This window comes from Coloeus monedula, assembly GCF_965178545.1.
Source record: "Coloeus monedula genome assembly, chromosome: 10".
Lineage (NCBI taxonomy): Eukaryota > Metazoa > Chordata > Aves > Passeriformes > Corvidae > Coloeus > Coloeus monedula.
Genome location: NC_138790.1, coordinates 26049986 through 26066701, shown reverse-complemented (window position 1 = coordinate 26066701; position 16716 = coordinate 26049986). Strand labels below are relative to the sequence as shown.

The 16716-nt window shown below is 51.2% G+C and overlaps 1 protein-coding gene across 8 annotated transcripts in view; it reads left to right on the top strand.

Annotated features, from left to right (window-relative positions):
• MBNL1 (muscleblind like splicing regulator 1) overlaps nucleotides 1-16716 on the top strand; it is a 73966-nt gene that overhangs the window by 32647 nt on the left and 24603 nt on the right. The gene's annotated exons all lie outside the window — the stretch shown is intronic.

Sequence of the window (16716 nt, the reverse complement as noted above, 5' to 3'; positions counted from 1 at the left end):
GGTATGGGCTGAAACTTCCAGTTTTGGTTAATGCTTCTGTGTCCGATGTTAATGATCATTGGGTCACGTCGTGGGCGTGTCGGTGGTGGAGCCGGACACTGACCCAGGGGCATGGGGGCTGGACACTGCGCTGTGTGGTTCCCCGTGGGGATGGCGAGGCCCGGCGGAGCCCCGGAGCGGGCGGTGCAGTGTCCGTGCTCGGCGCGCTCGCCCGCAGCCCCGCCGTCCCTCGGTGCTGCGCTCGCTTCCCCGGGCCGCGGGAGCTGCCCTGCCCCGGCTGGCACGTCCTCCCCTCGTTCTTGGTTTTCCACCGGGCTTGTTAAGTGCTCCAGGGCTGGGTTTGGTTTAGCTCGGTGTTTTTTAAGAAACGTGGCAAGTGTGTCCTCGAGGCGCAGTGGGAGTGGTGCTGCCTGCGAGGTGCCCGTGCCGCTCCCGGCTGGCTTCCCGCACGGACTGCAAGGGCGCTTATTTGGTTAGGAAGCTTTTACTGTGCCTCAGTGCACCCTTGCAAGGTAGAACAAACCTGATGTGTCAGCCTTTGTTTACCCACCACACTTTCCCTTTCATACCCTTGCTTGCTACAATTTGTTCTTTGTTAAAGACTTTTAACTCTCCTTTTGCCTTCTGATACAAAATATGTCAATATTTTTTGGTATCTTTTTTTTTGCCCCTGAAGTCTGAATTACTTAAGATTGATCCTCACTGTAAGGATTTTTGAACTGTAAACTTAGTTTTAAGTTTTTTATTTCTCTGCTGCTGTACCCTTTGTTATTTATATCCTTTTCTTCGCTCATTTGCCTAAGCAGTAAAAAACTATTACTCAAGCTTGTCATCAGTTGGCCATGGTTTGGTGGCTTTCTTTATCTAGCTTCTAATTACTTAAAATTTGCCTTTTCTCTTGACTCTCTGGATAATGTTGTAAAATCTTGGAATTGTGTTTTTCTAGTCCCTTTACTAACACCCAGTGCTGTTACCCCCTCATCAGTGATCAGGGCAGACCATATTTCAACAGTAATGGGTACTTTCATTGCCATCAGGGAAATCTGATCTTCCTTTCAACCTTCCTCCCCACTCCTGAGGCTTCTGCAAAGTGACTCTATGATCTGAATACCGACTGGCTTGAGAGCCACCAGAACAATGATAATTCCATCACCAGCTCAGTGTTCTCCACGGGGCTGTTGCTGGTGTTTTCTTGTCCATCCCAAGCTGGGCAGTTGGGGTGTTCTCCGTGCTGAGGCAGGCAGAGGAGGAGCTGGTATGTGGGTTAACGGGGTCACAGTTGGACTGGGGGAGCCTGTGCAGGATCCTGCTGGGTTTGTGCAGGGTTTGGTGCGCGGGGCACCCAGGACAGTCTCCTCTGGCCAGTGCAGTGCCCATGGCATGTGCCGTGCCTGCCCTGCCGGTGGAGCCGCTCCGCTCCCGGCCCTCCCATCCCTGCCGGTGTTCCGGCCCCTCCCCTCCCCTCCGCCCCACTCGCATGCTTGTTTTTGTCCAGAAGTGACTAAGCTTCCTGTTATTCCACTCTGTCAGTTTTTCCCCAGTCCTGCTGTCGCGTTGGGCAATATTTACTTGCCAGCAGCTTCCTCTGCCGCTGTCCCGCTCCGTCCTATTCCCACATACCTCTCACTTTGTTATTTGCGGCCCTCAGGGATGTTCACATTCACTCCGTTGGACTTGTTTCCATTAAAGCTGGGATTTTTAAAGAGCCGTGAACGTAGGAGAGTGTTAACTGGATACTGCAGGAATGCACTGTGGACCGTGTTTGGTCTGTGGAGGAAGAGCTGCACTTTGGTTCACGGTGTGAACCCACCTGGCATGGGTGCAGCCAGGATGGCATTGCAACGTTGTCCTGAGCTATCCCAAGCTGATGGGTGCTGTTCATGTGTAGAGGAGTTGTTTCTGCCTCGTTGGAAACCACAGACACACTTTGATTTATCAGGGATTTCCTTCAGATGATGGGAAATCGAAGGAGCTGCTCAGGAGAGGGTTTTCCCTCTGGAGCTCCAAGGGCAGCCTGGAAGCATTGGCTGATGCTGTGGGGAGGTGGAGGGTGACTCTCCGTGGGTGCTGGGCTCGGCTGGCAGGGTGGGCAGCGGCTGAAGGTGTCTCTCATGGATCCCCTGAGTCCAAGGACCTGTCCCAGCCCCACACTGAGCCCTCTGCACTGAGGCAGGGTGGTCAGGTGGGGTAGGGACGTCCCCGACCCAGCACCCTGCAAGGCTCATGCACCTGGCCCCACCACGTGCCTTCACTGGGACCGGTGGCAGCAAACAGCCACGGCAACCCAGTACTGCTGGTGTAAAAATAATACCTCAGGAGGAATAAACAAGTTATTTTTGTGTATTAGGGGTGGCCATGCAGAGCTGACTCAGGGCCTTGCCTTTCTTATTCAGACATCCTGAGCATTTAGACCAGCTTGAGGCACTTCCCTTGGTGTTGGGAGGGTGGGATGGTGCCAGTGGGGCCTGGGAGGTGTCAGTGCCCCGAGAGGGGCTGCTGGCTGCCAGGCAGTGCTGCTGTGTCACAGAGCAGTGGACAGCCGAGTGCCAGGTCCTCAGGTCCCACAGCACCATGGGCGGGTCCTGCCAGAGCCGCTGCCCGCTCGGGTGGTGCTTGTGCCCAGGTACAATAAATTACACGGCATTGCAACAAGTGGTGAGGGAAACTTGATTTGGAAGCAAACAGGGTCAGAGTAGTAGGAAATGAATAGTGCATGGCAGAGATTGGGTGTGAAAACTGACACATAAATGTCACAGCATGAAAAATAGTTTCTCATATGTAGAATTAAACCACTCATGACCCCCCCAGGCTACAGCAGGGCTGGGTATGCCAGGGAAAGAGCATCTCTCTTCTGTTTTACTTTTTCATGGCACTTTATCATGATAACAAATATTAATTTTAATTGTTTTACTTTGCACATGCTGAATTCTGTCAATTACTGAATTCCAGGGCACCGTACCCATTAGGCTTCATGGGTTTTATGGTGGTGACACATGCAGAAAAAAAGACCAAGGCTAACAGTTCTACTTAGGTGATAATTATGACATGGTAGAGAGTAAAAGGAGAAGAGTTGTGTTTGTTGTCTTGCGCATTTAAGGAAAGATGCAAGGCTAGTTTTCTGTCAGCCTAATCTTTATATTTTAATGATTGTTCTTTGATATTCACTTCAAACCAGACAGTATGAGCTTTAAAAAAAACCTCAAAGTGACCAGAGGTATTTCCTTTTCAGCCAACAGAAGCGAAGAGGAAAGGTGTGGGATATGAGGGTGCCTTGGGGTGGGATGTGGTGGTCCCTGGCAGGGGCACACAGCAGTGCCCTTTGAGGGGGGAACTTGACAGTGTCTAGAGGGAACGTGGCGGTGCCCTGGGGCGGGCACAACAGCGCCGGGGGCTGTTGCTGATCTGGGGGTGCCTTTGGGCATGATGCTCCTGCGTTGCCCTCATAGGTGAATGTGGCTGGGTTTGTTAATTCCTCTTGAATTGCTGATTAAGTCGTGCAGAATCTCGCTGCCGTGGATCTCTTGTTCATTGCAGTGCTGTCAGGCTGTGGGAGGGCTGGAATTGTCTGCTCGCAGCCCAGGAGGGGTGAGATGTGTGAGGAGCTGGGTTTCCCACTGACCGTGGGGCCGGTGGTGTTGCTCACTAATTACTGATTCATTAGCGTAGGAGTGCTCAGAGCAGCCCCTGCCAGTGCCAGCCCCGGCAGCGCAGTAGAGTCATCACACAGTGACACTCGTCAGCTCGGCTGGGTGTGCAGGCCAGCTGCTCTCTGCATCTTGCTCCCAGTGGGAGTGCAGGTACAGTAGATACCTGCTTTGTCGCTGTGTGTGTGCCTGCCACCACAGGTACGGTTCTGTGGGCTCCAGCAGTCCCTGCCCACTGGCCTGAGGGCACGTTGGGGTGCGGAACCGGGGTCATATGAGCGGCTGTGCTCTGGGGGTGGACTGTGTGCCATGGGGGCTCAGGGGTGCAGGAGCATGTGCCTGTCCCAGGAACGTGTGCCAGCCTGGCATGAGCTACTGCTCACACTGCTGCTTTCTGCCACTGGTCCTGGGGAGCTGCGCTGACTGATTTTGAAGGGGTGTTTTGTAGGAAATCACTGTCTTGTCAAAAGTTCCCTCTTGTGGAAAACAGGTGGAATTTTTTCTTAGATGTTGTTAAAGATTCCCTGGGGGGGGTATTGTTTTTTTTTTTTTTTTTTTTTTTTTTTTTTTTTTTTTTTTCAAAAGAGAAATTCTTCAACTTTAATTAACTCCTAAAGTTCTTGTTGGACAGGGGCAGTGCTTTCTGCCTTAAGTGCATTTGTGGGTTTGTCCTTTCAGTCACAGTGGGATTCTGGCTGGAAGAGGCATCCACTGGCCTGACATGTCCCATTACTGGAAGCTCTGAGTGGTTTTCCTTCCAGCCCTGTGTGAGCTTCTCTTGTTCTTCAGGTTTGCAAGTCAGGGCATCACTGGCTGGTTCCCCTCACACCTCCAGTCAGTGGCACTGTGGTGGTCACAGCCGTGCACCAAACACAGACCTTCACTGTCAAACCTGTGGGTCACCCCACGCTGCTCTAAGGGGCTCAATACCCACCTTTTACCTGCTGTGACAGACGTTAGTGGTCCATCAGCCCCCCATGGAAATTGATCTCCAGGCTTAGTGTTTTGTGGTGCAGCAACATCAGACTAAACTGCTTTGGAACTCCAGTTCCATGAGAGTGACGTGCACCCTGCCTACTGCAGCAGCCTGTCCTGGTGTGCTGTATTGGCCTGTCTTTTGTTTTACTACTGAATGGACTCAATGGCCTTAATTTGTTTATCATGTAAGCAAACAGTATAGGAAAGCCAGAAGTGTCAAATTTTTGGTTGCCAGAGGCAGAACTTGGTGTCAGCTGCCAAAGGCAGCCTGGCTCTGGGTATGGCACCCACACAAGTCTTCCTGCTGCTGTGAAAGGCTGTGGGTTCTGTAATGCCCTAGAGCCTCTGTCCCAGTCCTGATAGCTCTCCTCATCCCCTCCATAGCCACTGCTCTGGGTTATTTTGGCAGTACTGGAGGTGTGCGGTAGTTAGTAGAAAGGTTTGGGTGTGATCAAGCAGTATGTTTCCATCTTGGGCAGTTTATTGTGTTGTAAAATGTCTCTTACACGTGTGGGGTCATGGACCTGGAGCTGTTTGCTTTCCTGAAAATCAGGTCACTTCTCCGTGCTCCTTTCAGGGATTTCACAGGATGCCCTGTAGCCCTGGTTTTCCACCCTCCCTGGTGGAGCGCGCTGGGTTTGTTTTGTCAGGTGCCAGCCAGCCCTCACAGAACCACACATTAGCAGCAGAGCACGTGGCTCAGCAGAGACTTCAGCGTGGCATTGCTGAAAGGGAGTCAAGATAATTTCTCATGCTGCTAATTCAAACTTGTGATCCTTTGTATACTCTTGGGGAAAGTTCTTCATGCTGAGAAAGCAGCTGTTGGCTTTTCCAGGTGCAAACAGTCACTGCTTCCCACAGTGCCAATAGCCTGCTCTGGTACCTGTGCTGTTGCTGTTCACCTGGGCAGGGTTCACTGTCTGCTTTCCACATTCCAAGGAAAGTGGCATCTCTGGGCAGGGCTCAGGGGATTCATTTGAAATCATATCTCCAGGCTTTGGTATTGATCCCCTGAACAGTTCCCATTTGAGTGGGTAACCTTCATTTCAGGGAAATGTTTTATTTATCTGTAAGGACAGGTACAGGCAAATTTCTTCTTTCAGCAGAAATTCTTCCCTGTGAGGGTGGTGAGTCTGGTGAGGCCCTGGCACAGGGTGCCCAGAGCAGCTGTGGCTGCCCCTGGATCTCTGGAAGTGTCCAAGGCCAGGTTGGATGGGGCTTGGAGCAGCCTGGGACAGTGGAAGGTGTCCCTGCTCATGGCACGAGGGTTGGAACTGGGTGATCTTTAAGGTTACTTTCAACCCTAACAAGTCTGTGATTCTGTGATTCTATGAAATTTCTCTTTTAGAGCTTTTCCTCTCAGAGTGCTTTGTTTCGTTTATGCTCAATTGTAAACTCAAATCCTATTTTGAAATGAAGTTTAATAAACTTCCCAAATTTCAGTCAGAATTTATCATTTAACTTCCCTTGAATAAAATAATGTTTTAATAATTACTTTCCCCACCAGTGTTAGGGAATTCATTATTTTTCAGTCAGTAACATATTTGCCTGACAAATGTATTCCAACTGTATTTAAGTTCTATTTAAAACAGCATGTCAAGATGCCGTACTTGGCAAATCAAGGGAAAAATACACCTAAAAGGATAACAAGAAAATAGGGAAAGGTATAATTCTTAGGTAAACCCTGCCAATAAAAACCCCAGACATGTGTGTGTTGGCATTTCAGGATACGATTCCAGCAGTGATTTCCAGCGTCTGGGGTGTGGGACTGCAGTTCTCAGTAATGCTTTTAGAGCAGCCTCTCTCCCATAAAAATCCAGACATAAAAACTGACAGCCATTGACCTTCAGCCTGCCGGAGGAGGCCGTTGGTGTGCTGTTGGGCAGCAGAGAACAATTTATCGAGGTGACGTTAATTTTTGTTATTCAGCACTGCCCTCAGCCATAACTGCGCGGCTGGCAGCGCCCGCCCGCTGACGTCTGCACCAGAGCATTGCAGTCCCTGTCCTCGCGTCACCTGCGGCCTCAGCCCTCTGCAGCCAAGGTGTTCCGTGGGGTGGGGGTGGATCAGAACCTCCCGAGGTTTCAGTGGGCCGTTTGCTCAAGCATAACCTTCTGGGGCAGCCAGTGGGAGGTTTCAGAAGGAGTTAAACACCACCACTGTGAAAATACACTGGTGAAAGTCCTGGGTGTTGCGAGGGATAAGAGTGCATCAAAGTTAAGGGATCGCTTCTCTTCCCCACTCTTCCAGCTAGTCCTTGTTTGGGAGCTTGTGTACCCCAAGCCCTTGTACACATCTGGAAGGGGTTGCTCTGTCCCTGGTCACATCCAGCTGCAGATGGGGGATGCGGGTCCTATCAGAAGAGCCATGTGTCTTGTCTGATGGGGCAGGGGGTGACACCAGGCTGGGGGTACGCTGTGGCCATGGGCATCTCCGGGAGCTAAAGGCACCCATCAGGGGTGCCCAGGCTGGGGTCCCTGTGCAGTGGGTGCCCATGATGGGCTCAGTCCTGAGCTCTGTGCAGAAGGATCAGCACAAGGATGGTGCCTCACCTCTCTCCTGCTGCTCGTTTGCCTTTTCTGTTCCAGGGCAAATTTCTTGTGAAGATTCTGTGTAGTGCTCTATGTCATGCCTGTGCAATTTGGGGAAGAGCTTTATAACTGGAGCAGCAGAGTGGCACCACTCCAGCCACAGAGGCACAGCTGGGCTGTCCCACCTCATGTCCCACCTGCAGCCAAGCACAGAGGCAGCAGCAGGGGATGGTGATTTCTCTCTTGAAATCAGAAAAGCGAGATGTTATTTTTAAACTACAGAAATTCCATTTAAATATGGTTCCACTAATGAGGAATCATCCTGCACAGCTACACGTGAGTGAGAGCACCGGTGACCCAGGTGAGTCACCTGCCACCACCTCCCTGTGCACCAGGCAGGAGAGGCTGAAAATTTGCACTGTGCTGCAAAACCAGATGAAAGCACTTACATCTCTGGGGTATTTTACCTGTGCAAATACCTGCCTCAGAACTCAAGTTTGATAAGTAATAAGAATACTCTGCTTGAGCCAGTGAGACAGTGAAGCGCGTGCCCTGGGCAGCAGTGACAGGGACAGTGGGAACAGCCCTGCAGCCAGTCAGGGCAGGTGCTGAACCACTTTTAAGTTACATCAATGATATAAAAAAATCCATGAGGACATACATGGTGCCCTCCCTCATGTGGGATTCCCTTTTTAAATTTGCCATAAATAGCGCTGGCCTGTTCCAGCGGCTCTGCTGAACAAGGGCCGTGTCCTTTTTGTTTGTTCCTCCAGTTTAGATGCAGCGTTTGACAACATGCCCACTTTCTGCCATACCACCAAATACACTAAACAAATCATAAGCCTGAAAATATTAAATATTAATTATGCTGCAGCACACCCATTAAACAGCTGCAATGACAGACCTTATGCTCACAGCTGGTTTCAGTCATTCCCTTGGAGCTGCTGAGAGCCTGAGAGCGGCAGCAGGAGGCAGAGGGGCTGGTTTCAGATGGAGTCACTGGCAGGGGATTAAAGCTGTGAGCAGGAGAGTGGATCACAGCAACCCTGGTATCTGCTCAGCACCGCACTGTTCCGGCCCTTCCGCTGGGCACTGCGGGACTCTGCACCGATAAATAGATTAAATCTCCCGTGTGTTTGACTTGATCTGGACATAAAGGCATTCATTCTCCTCTTAAATTGTGAGTTATTACACGCTTGAGTGAGGATTGTGTGGATTACTAGAGATTGCTCGAAAAGGATTTGGCGTCGTTGGAAGTTCAAGGAGCAGCTGGAGCTCTCGCTGGGAACAGCTCGTGGTTCCCAATGGTGCTGTGACCCACGTGCTGCCCCTTGGGCTGGGGGGAGGCTGCTCTTTCTGTACCTGCTTGGAAAAACGTAATTCCCTCGTGTCCTGGGATACAGCACTGGCTGGGGGCAGGTGGAGGGGTGCTTGGGAGGAAACGTAGTATTGCTCAGTTGCAGGCTGCAGGGTTTGCGTGTCCTGGAGTGTCCTGATGGATTGATACATACATACACTGTGTCTATATAGACATGTGGATATACAAATATTTGTAATAATACCAAGATCAACCACAAATTGTATTGAATTTTTATCTAAATTTTAAAATACATAAATATAAATAAAATTTATAAAAGTTAAATAATTTATATAAATACTTGTACATCCATATGTGGTTGATGCATTTGCTAATGCTGTTATGAAATGAGAATTGGGGGTATCCCAGCAGCCACCTTACCCAGGGTCAGAGTGGCTAGGGCTGGACAGGTGCTCAGCTGACATCGCTATGGGTGCAAGGAGAAGTGGCACAGCTGTGAATATCCCCATCTGCATCCCTGTCCCCATCCCCATGCCGCTGTTCTGGCACCGGGGATCATTCTGTGCTTCCTCGGGGCTGAGGAGGAGGAGGGACCCGCAGACGGCAGGAGCAGCGGGGAGGGTTTTGCTGCTGAGCTGGTGTCTTTCCTTCTGTTTAGTGCTGGCAGTCTGCTTGCCCTGTTTGCTTTTTTCTTTCTTTTTTTAAATCCCGTTGTATTTCATGGCAGTAGGACAGCTCCCGTAGGAGTGCTATTAGCTGTGCAAGCCAAATGATCCATTAGAGGGGTTGAGGCTTTTATGTACAAGAATCACGCACAAAGACGTCATTAAGTGGTCACTCTGGTGTGTTTTCATACGAAAGAATTCACTTAAAAGTGTCTACAGAATGCTGCCATCAGTATCCCTGTGCCACAGCAGCAGCCCTGGAGGGAGCTGAGGGGGCGTCACAGGGGAGATGCCCTCACTTCCTTCCCCTGGAGGTGTGTGTTTTCCCCCAGCTGGCATTCTGCTTGCTCGTGAGAGTTGTTTGGGAGTGTCCAAGCCCGCAGCACCTCCATGGCAGGCTGTGAGCTGGGGCGGCTGCAGGGCCCGGCGGGCGAGCACCGCTCCCAGCTCTGGGTTTGGCCCTGGACCAGCCGCTGGGTACGGTGTGGGACCAGCTCTGGAGAGAGGCACCTGTGGTCCCACAGCATCGGGCAGTGGCAGAGCTGGGGTGCAGGGACCCCTCCAACAGGTGTTAGGCGTGTTTCCAAACAGGCTGTGCATTCAGCTTTGTGTAGAGCCTTGGTAATTGCAGTCCTGCCTCTGACTGGCTTCAGAGGCGTAAGCGCAGCCACTGACTCGTGGGATTGCAGGCTGCGTGCTTCAAGGCAGTCAGAGAGGCCCTGTAATATATTAAAAAAGTTTCTGTGAATGTGGCAGGCAGCCTCAACACGAAGTGCCTGCAAACAGTTTGTTTTTAAAAAGGACCATGGCTTACATGGAGTTAAATGTTTTCCTGTAAAACACATGGGCATCAGGATAAATAGTTTTACCATTTACAGGCAATAGTTGATGGTATGTAGCAGCCATTCTCCTGCTCGGGTTCAAACGCGCCGGGTCAGGAGGAATTTGTACTCCCTAACAGAGGGAGGTGTTTGTGTGTTTGTTTTGGATCAGAAGCATTCCGTGTGTTCCAGCTGCACTGTTGAGCTGTGGCTGCCGGTTCTGCAGCTTCGGCATCCTCAGCACAGGGGGACCAGCCCCAGGCAAACCCGGGCCGAGGGAGCGCCGGCAGAGCGGCCACAGCTCCAGCAGCAGCCAGTCGGTACCACAGCACCGTCAGAACACCCAAAAGTGTTTGAAGTGATTGAATATTATGTCAGTCATTAATAATTGCTACATAGTGATGGGGTAGTGTGTGTTCACGCAGGGTAGGTGGGATGCAGCACTCACTGGAGTCTCTGCTGGCCATAAGGAGATTTTTCTTTTGTCTTTAGGATGTAGCCTGTTAAATGTTAGAGGGTTGTAGGTCTGACTACGAATAGCTACTTAAAATTACAGAATCACAGGCTCAAACATTGGTTTGGGTTAGAAGGGACCTTAAAGCTCATCTTGTTCCACCTCTCTGCCATGGGAAGGGAGCTTTCCACTACACGAGGTTGCTCCAAGCCCTGTCCAGCCTGGCCTCGAACACTGCCAAGGATGGACATTCATCCATCTCTCAGGGCTCTGCTGGCATAGAAATGCTCCAGGGAGCCCCTCCAAGTGCTGCAGGTGGTTACAGGCCATGGTAGTTGCCCAAGACTGTCAGCAGAAATTGCAGCTGCTTCTGTTCAGTGCTTTCATGTTTATAAGCCAGATTCTTTGCATCCTGAGGCCTGGAAGTTCTCTTCTGGATTCAATGGTAGCAGCAACGGCAGCAGTGCTGCATGCAGGATCACAGATTTAACCGTCAGCTCAACACGTTTGCTTGAAATCCAGAGCAGCCCCATGGGGCTGCCGTTTGTTTCACTTCAGTTTGAGTTTGGAATAGTTGGAAGCAGAGTTTAGGCCACCGTGTTTTCCTGGGGCACTGAAAGACTGGTTTTACCTGGTGCAGAGGGTGCCCCACACACATTTCCATCAAAGTGGGGGTTTGGCGCTGGCTGCGGGCAGAGGCAGTTTCTGGTGCTGTCACAGGGATCCTGCGTCTTAAACTCTGTCGCTACACAACAGCTTTTAATTGGAAATTAATTTGGCTCCAGGGCATCCTGAGCAACAATGTATACTATGAATTTGAGTAGAAAGGTTGTTGCATCAGTGTGGTCGAGGTGATCAGCACCCATTGGTGTCCGCACAGCACCAGGCTCCACACTCCTGCTTGAGCCGTGCCAGCGAGAAGGGCGGCTCTGCCTGCAGTGATGGGGCTGGCACTGGGAGCTTGGGGAGAGCCAGGGCTTTACTCAAGAGACCTCAGGGAGAGCCAGGGGTTATTCCAGTGATGTCTCTGCATGCTGTGAGCAGCATGTTCCTGCTCTCAACTCTCTTGCCCTGGACTTCCATGGAGATGCTTTCATGGCACGGTGTTGGTGCATTGATGGAAACCAAGAAGCTTTCCCGTTGTCCCTTGAGCAGTAGTTGGTGTGGGAACTCGCAGAGAGAGGCGCTGCCAGTTCTGGGGAGCTCGGGTTGTGCTACTGCAGTGATACAAAAAGAGCGTAAATAAACAGACCCAGCGGGCCGGTGCAGCTCAGAGCAGAGGCTTTCCCAGAGCAGCTGCATTTCTGACAGCCGTGCGACCCTCAGGTGCGCAGAGGGCGCCGGGGTTACCTCACCCGGCAGCGCAGGAGCCCCTGTGCAGCCGCACAGGTTGCCCTGGGCAATGTGGGATCAGCGCCAGCTGGGGGGCAGGCAGTGAGGGGCACACAGTGGCCTGCTGGCTCGGAGTGCTTGTCGTGGGTTTGTGCTGCTGCAGGAGGATGACCTCAAGCAGCGACTGCAGGATTGCTGAGCTCCATGTGCACTCCCGTGTTTATCTGTGACAGCAGTAACTGGGATCTTTGTTTAGACTCTGTCCATACAAAATCCTCCTGTATTTCTGCTTTGGCTGAGCTCGATCTGATGATGCTCCCCAAACCTCCAGCCCCTCCTGCAGAGCATGGCCCCTCTCCAGAACCGTGGGCTGCATCCCAGCACTGTCAGTGTGTGATCAGCGGACAGGAGCAGGAACGCGCACTCAGCACCGCTCTGCCGCGCTCCCTGCCAGGCCAACGGGGTGGGACCGCGCGTGTCCCCGCGGCTGGGGGTGTCCCCGTCCCAGCCCAGAACCCCTCGGGGTGGTAGAGCAACGCTGACAACAGCGACAGGTATCCTGCTGCCCACCGTGTGTCCCTGGGGAAGGAGCCAAGTGCAGGGTAAGCCCAGCCTGAGGTTCAGGGGTGCTGGTGGGGTGCTGGGCTCCCAGGCTCCTTCCGGGCGAGGAGCTGGGTGTTGCACTGGGTGACAGCACGGTGGGATGCTCTCGGTCCTCCCTGCCTGCTCCACCCCAGGAGCACTCAGGGTGGCGAGTCTGCTCGCCGAGTCTCCAACGGCATCAGGGCCCTGGCAGTGCCCTGTGTGGGGCAGACAGAGCTCCCACGAGTCCCTCTCCCTGGGGTCCTGACAGGTCAGGTCATGCCCGGGGAAGTAACAGCCCTGTGAGAGCAGTTTGCTAATTAGATCTAATTTACTGCATCACCAGGCTGTGCTTTCCAAGAAAATTCTAGGCTGAAGTGCACCAGCGTGATGAGTTTGCTGCTCTTCTGTTTTGTGGCAGATCAGATGGTGTTTTTGAGGAGGTGTTGGTAAATAATTAGTTTGAATTTGAATTAATTCAAAGATTAGGTGGATACTGAAAGCTGTGGATGTTTGCAAGCTCTTAAAATCGTTTTGAGGGCCTAACAGCTACTCCAAGTCAGGCCCCTGCCTTTCAGCCCTGGATGCAGATACCTGCACTAAGCCCTGGAGCATGTGCAAAATTGGGGTTCATACGCACCCCACTGCAGCAGAGGCAGAAGGCAGCAGTGCCAGGACAGAGATACTTGGGTCACAGGAACAGGAGCAGCACCCCAGCCTCAAATTCTTGTTAATTGGCTACTCATTTCTGCTTATATTTCCTTTAAATATTCCCTCAAGGAAAAAATAAAAATTGTTAGTATCCGCATCACCTGAGCCATAGCTGCAGCGGGTAAAGGAGCTTGCAGGCTCAGAAGGGAATCCCAAGAAAGCTTTTCCATTATTAAATATGCAATCAGGGTATTTTCTGGAGATTATTACCAGAGAGCAAAAATTGCAGTTGTATTCCTAACATTTAGTGTGGGATGTTAAAAGAAGGGCGTGCTGTGCTTCCCAGAAAACTGGTGTTGTGGGGAAGAGCCTGGTGGTGACCACACAGAAATGGGCTCACTCCTGTTTACCTGTGTGCAGGTCTGAAAAACCCAGGTGTACTGTCACGATCCAACACACTTGTCAGAGGATCCAAGTCTTCTAGAAATACCCTGTATTTTCAGAATGCAGAATTTTGGGAGTGATTTTTCCAAGGCAGGATTGGTCAGTTTCTTTTATCTGAGTTTTCCATAATTCTGTAAGTGTTCACACAAAGTGCCTTGTGCTTCTTGGGGAATAAAGCCACAGTGTGTAGCTGGGAATGCTTCTGCCCTGTGGGAAGGTGCCTGGGGACAGGTGCACGTTCCTGCTCCCCTGAAGGCAAGGGGAAAAATCCTCCCAGTCCGACTCCTGATCACCAGACCATGCTGAGCCTCGTGCTGCACCCGATGAGGTGTCACAGGCGGCTGAGCACAGCAAGGTCAGGCACATCCTGCTCCCAGCCAGAGTGGGTGGCATTTCTTCATTTCTGACAGTGAAAGTGAGCCGTACAGAGTGGGAAACAAATCCATGTATTAAACACAAATAAAACCAATGGAGAGGCTAACGTGTGTGTGCTTGCTGCCATGCTTCAAATAAGAGTGAAAAGTTCGTGTGGCAGCTGCTGCAGACACGGTGCTGTCTGAGTGGTCGGAGGGGCTGGCGCTGAGCTCCGCCGGGCGCTGCTGACACTGCTGAGCCCCGAGTGGGGCAGAGCACCACGTGAGAGTGGCTGGGACGCTGAGGGACACAGCTGGCCCTCTGCCCCTCACTCTGCTGGCCTCGAGGGCCTCTGCTGAGGGGCATGCTGGGGAGCCTCGGGGGCATTTCTCCTAAATTTTAGTGCAGCAGGATTGTGTTAATCCCGCAGCGTGCTGGTGCAGCCCATGAGGACACTGCAACACCCACTGCCGCCTCTGAATTTACTCACTTAAAATATTCCTTTTGTAATGATTTGGAAGAGGGTTCAGAAAAGGTTCAGGGAGATGAAAATCTGCCTTGAACTCTGCTGACTGCAGTTAGCAGGACCCAGTGACAAGGTAATTAGGAGCTGCTCGCTGCAGGGTCAGGGGGATGAATGCTGCCCGTGTTCTGGTGAGATCCAGCCTGCCGTTTCCAGCTCCTGGGCGCTCTGTGGACCACTTGTAAAGGTCCATGGAGTAAAAGTGAGGCAAGAAACCCTGCTCCCAGACAGACAAGTCTGCATTTCTTTTGGGAAAGTCGCTAAGGTCTGTAAATTAAAAAAGATTGAAGGTTAAAGGTGCCCTGGGCTGCAGAGCTACATGCAAACGAGGAGGATGTGTTTTCATAGTATCTGGTGATAGCTAAGCATAAGCACAGTTTACCTGGGGCTGTGGTATATTCTGGTAGTCTTTAACTCTGAGTAAATAGCTTTCCTTAAAGACCATCTCCTAGGTGGATAGAAATGCTAGTCTCAGTGGGGAAGCAGCGAGGCTCCTTGTTTCCTGGGAGCCAGAGGACATTGCATTAGATCACAGGAATGATTTTTTATAGCTTTAAAGCATTTGGGTGTATGAAGTACATTAAGTGGTTGGGGTGTACAACACGTACTGCCAGGCTTTGGATCTCATCCAGAGAGTTGTGGATCAGCCTAAACCCCAGCGCTGAAATAAGGACATTGAGTTTAATCTGGATTTCAGAATCAGGTTGGTTAACTGCTCCTCTGATTCCAGGCACACATGTTGTAGTTCCATGTTACTCATTTAGCAGTAATTGGCTCTTTTGCATTGTGCTCATGGAAGATCTCATTTTCCAGGTATCTGGTAAATGTGTCAGCATGCCCCATGTCCTCAGGGGTAACAACATCTAACATGGGGTTAGTGTTGAGAGAAAAACTGACTTAATTATAACTGTCCCAGGCCTTTACCTGCCAGTGCACACAGGGGTGAAATGCTTTCGGGAGCTTGGGGATGCTGAAATGAGTTGGTTTAGGTGTTAAAGGAGAGAACTGGAGGTCATTTTCCCAAAACCACCCCTAGGGCTGAGAGCTGCCTTCCCCGAGTGAAGGTTGCTGGGTGCCAGACTGGTGGGAGATGTCCCACGTGTCCTTTCGGCCGGTCCAGCCCAGGCTGGGCTGGTCCCTGTGCAGGTCTGGCCGCTGCTGACTGGGATATCCGGTGCCAGCTTTGGTCCCCATGGCAGGGACGGGGCAGCCCTCTGGCACTGGGGGTGTCCAGGGTGCACCCACGGGTGGAAGAGCCACCAGCATATCCAGCTGTGTACAGATGTGCATCCACACTGTAAAACACTGCTGCAGTTAAAAGCACAACGACTACAACTCTCCATAAGCACTGATCCCTGCTCCCACCTTTTCTGCTAATGAACTGTCTGGTTTTTACTGAAGTATCCAAGTCCTTGTTTGCTCTAGGAAGCTTCTTTCCCCTGTAACAAGACTTCCTCAGGCAGCACATGTTTTTTCCCTGTCTTATCTGCAGTTATTGTGCTCTTGGCTCTGTAGACGAACTTTCTTTTCCATGCATTGCAGTCGTGGTCTCCACAATCTCCGTAAATGCTTTCCTTAACCATGGTGTGTTGCCTGAAGATACCCACAAAACTTTAGGTATTTTTCTTTGATGAGGTCTGTCTTCCTCTGCAGGATCAGATGTCAGCTGAATAACTATGAAAATGAGTTTTAAGATGGTTGGAGTGTCAGCAGGAGAGACAGACTGGGAGGGGAGCAGCAGCAAACTGTTTGTCCCACCCTTTAGGGGAGACAAAAATTATCCTACAAATTAGATCTCTGGCAGATTGTTTAACAAGGATAAATCTTAACTTTCTGAGCAAAATTGCAGTATAAGGTCAAGCTGTATTGAATCAATTTGTTTCCTGATAAAAACCGTTTCTTACTCAAACTAAGTTTGTCTTTTGCCTTGTCATTGTTCTTGTTTGGATTTATTTCAAAGATGAATGAGTAAAGAAAAAAAATGTAATTTTAGGAATCTAGGTTTTTTTCAGAAAATAATTTAATTGTCCTTTTTAGTTGGGTTCTTTAATTTTTGGTTTTGCTATCCCTTTAGTGAAAGTACGGGCTTGGTGTTATAACTTTAAAGAAGTTCCCCAGGCGGGGTCTGTGTTCCCCAGCAGAGGGGTCTGTGCTCCCCAGGAGGGGTCTGTGTTCCCCAGCAGAGGGGTCTGTGTTCCCCAGCAGAGGGGTCTGTGTTCCCCAGGAGGGGTCTGTGTTCCCCAGCAGAGGGGTCTGTGCTCCCCAGGAGGGGTCTGTGTTCCCCAGCAGAGGGGTCTGTGCTCCCCAGGAGGGGTCTGTGCTCCCCAGGAGGGGTCTGTGTTCCCCAGCAGAGGGGTCTCTCTCCCCCGATCCCTCTGCCCACACTCCGGGGCTGAGCACCCGTGTGAGCAGTGCCTTT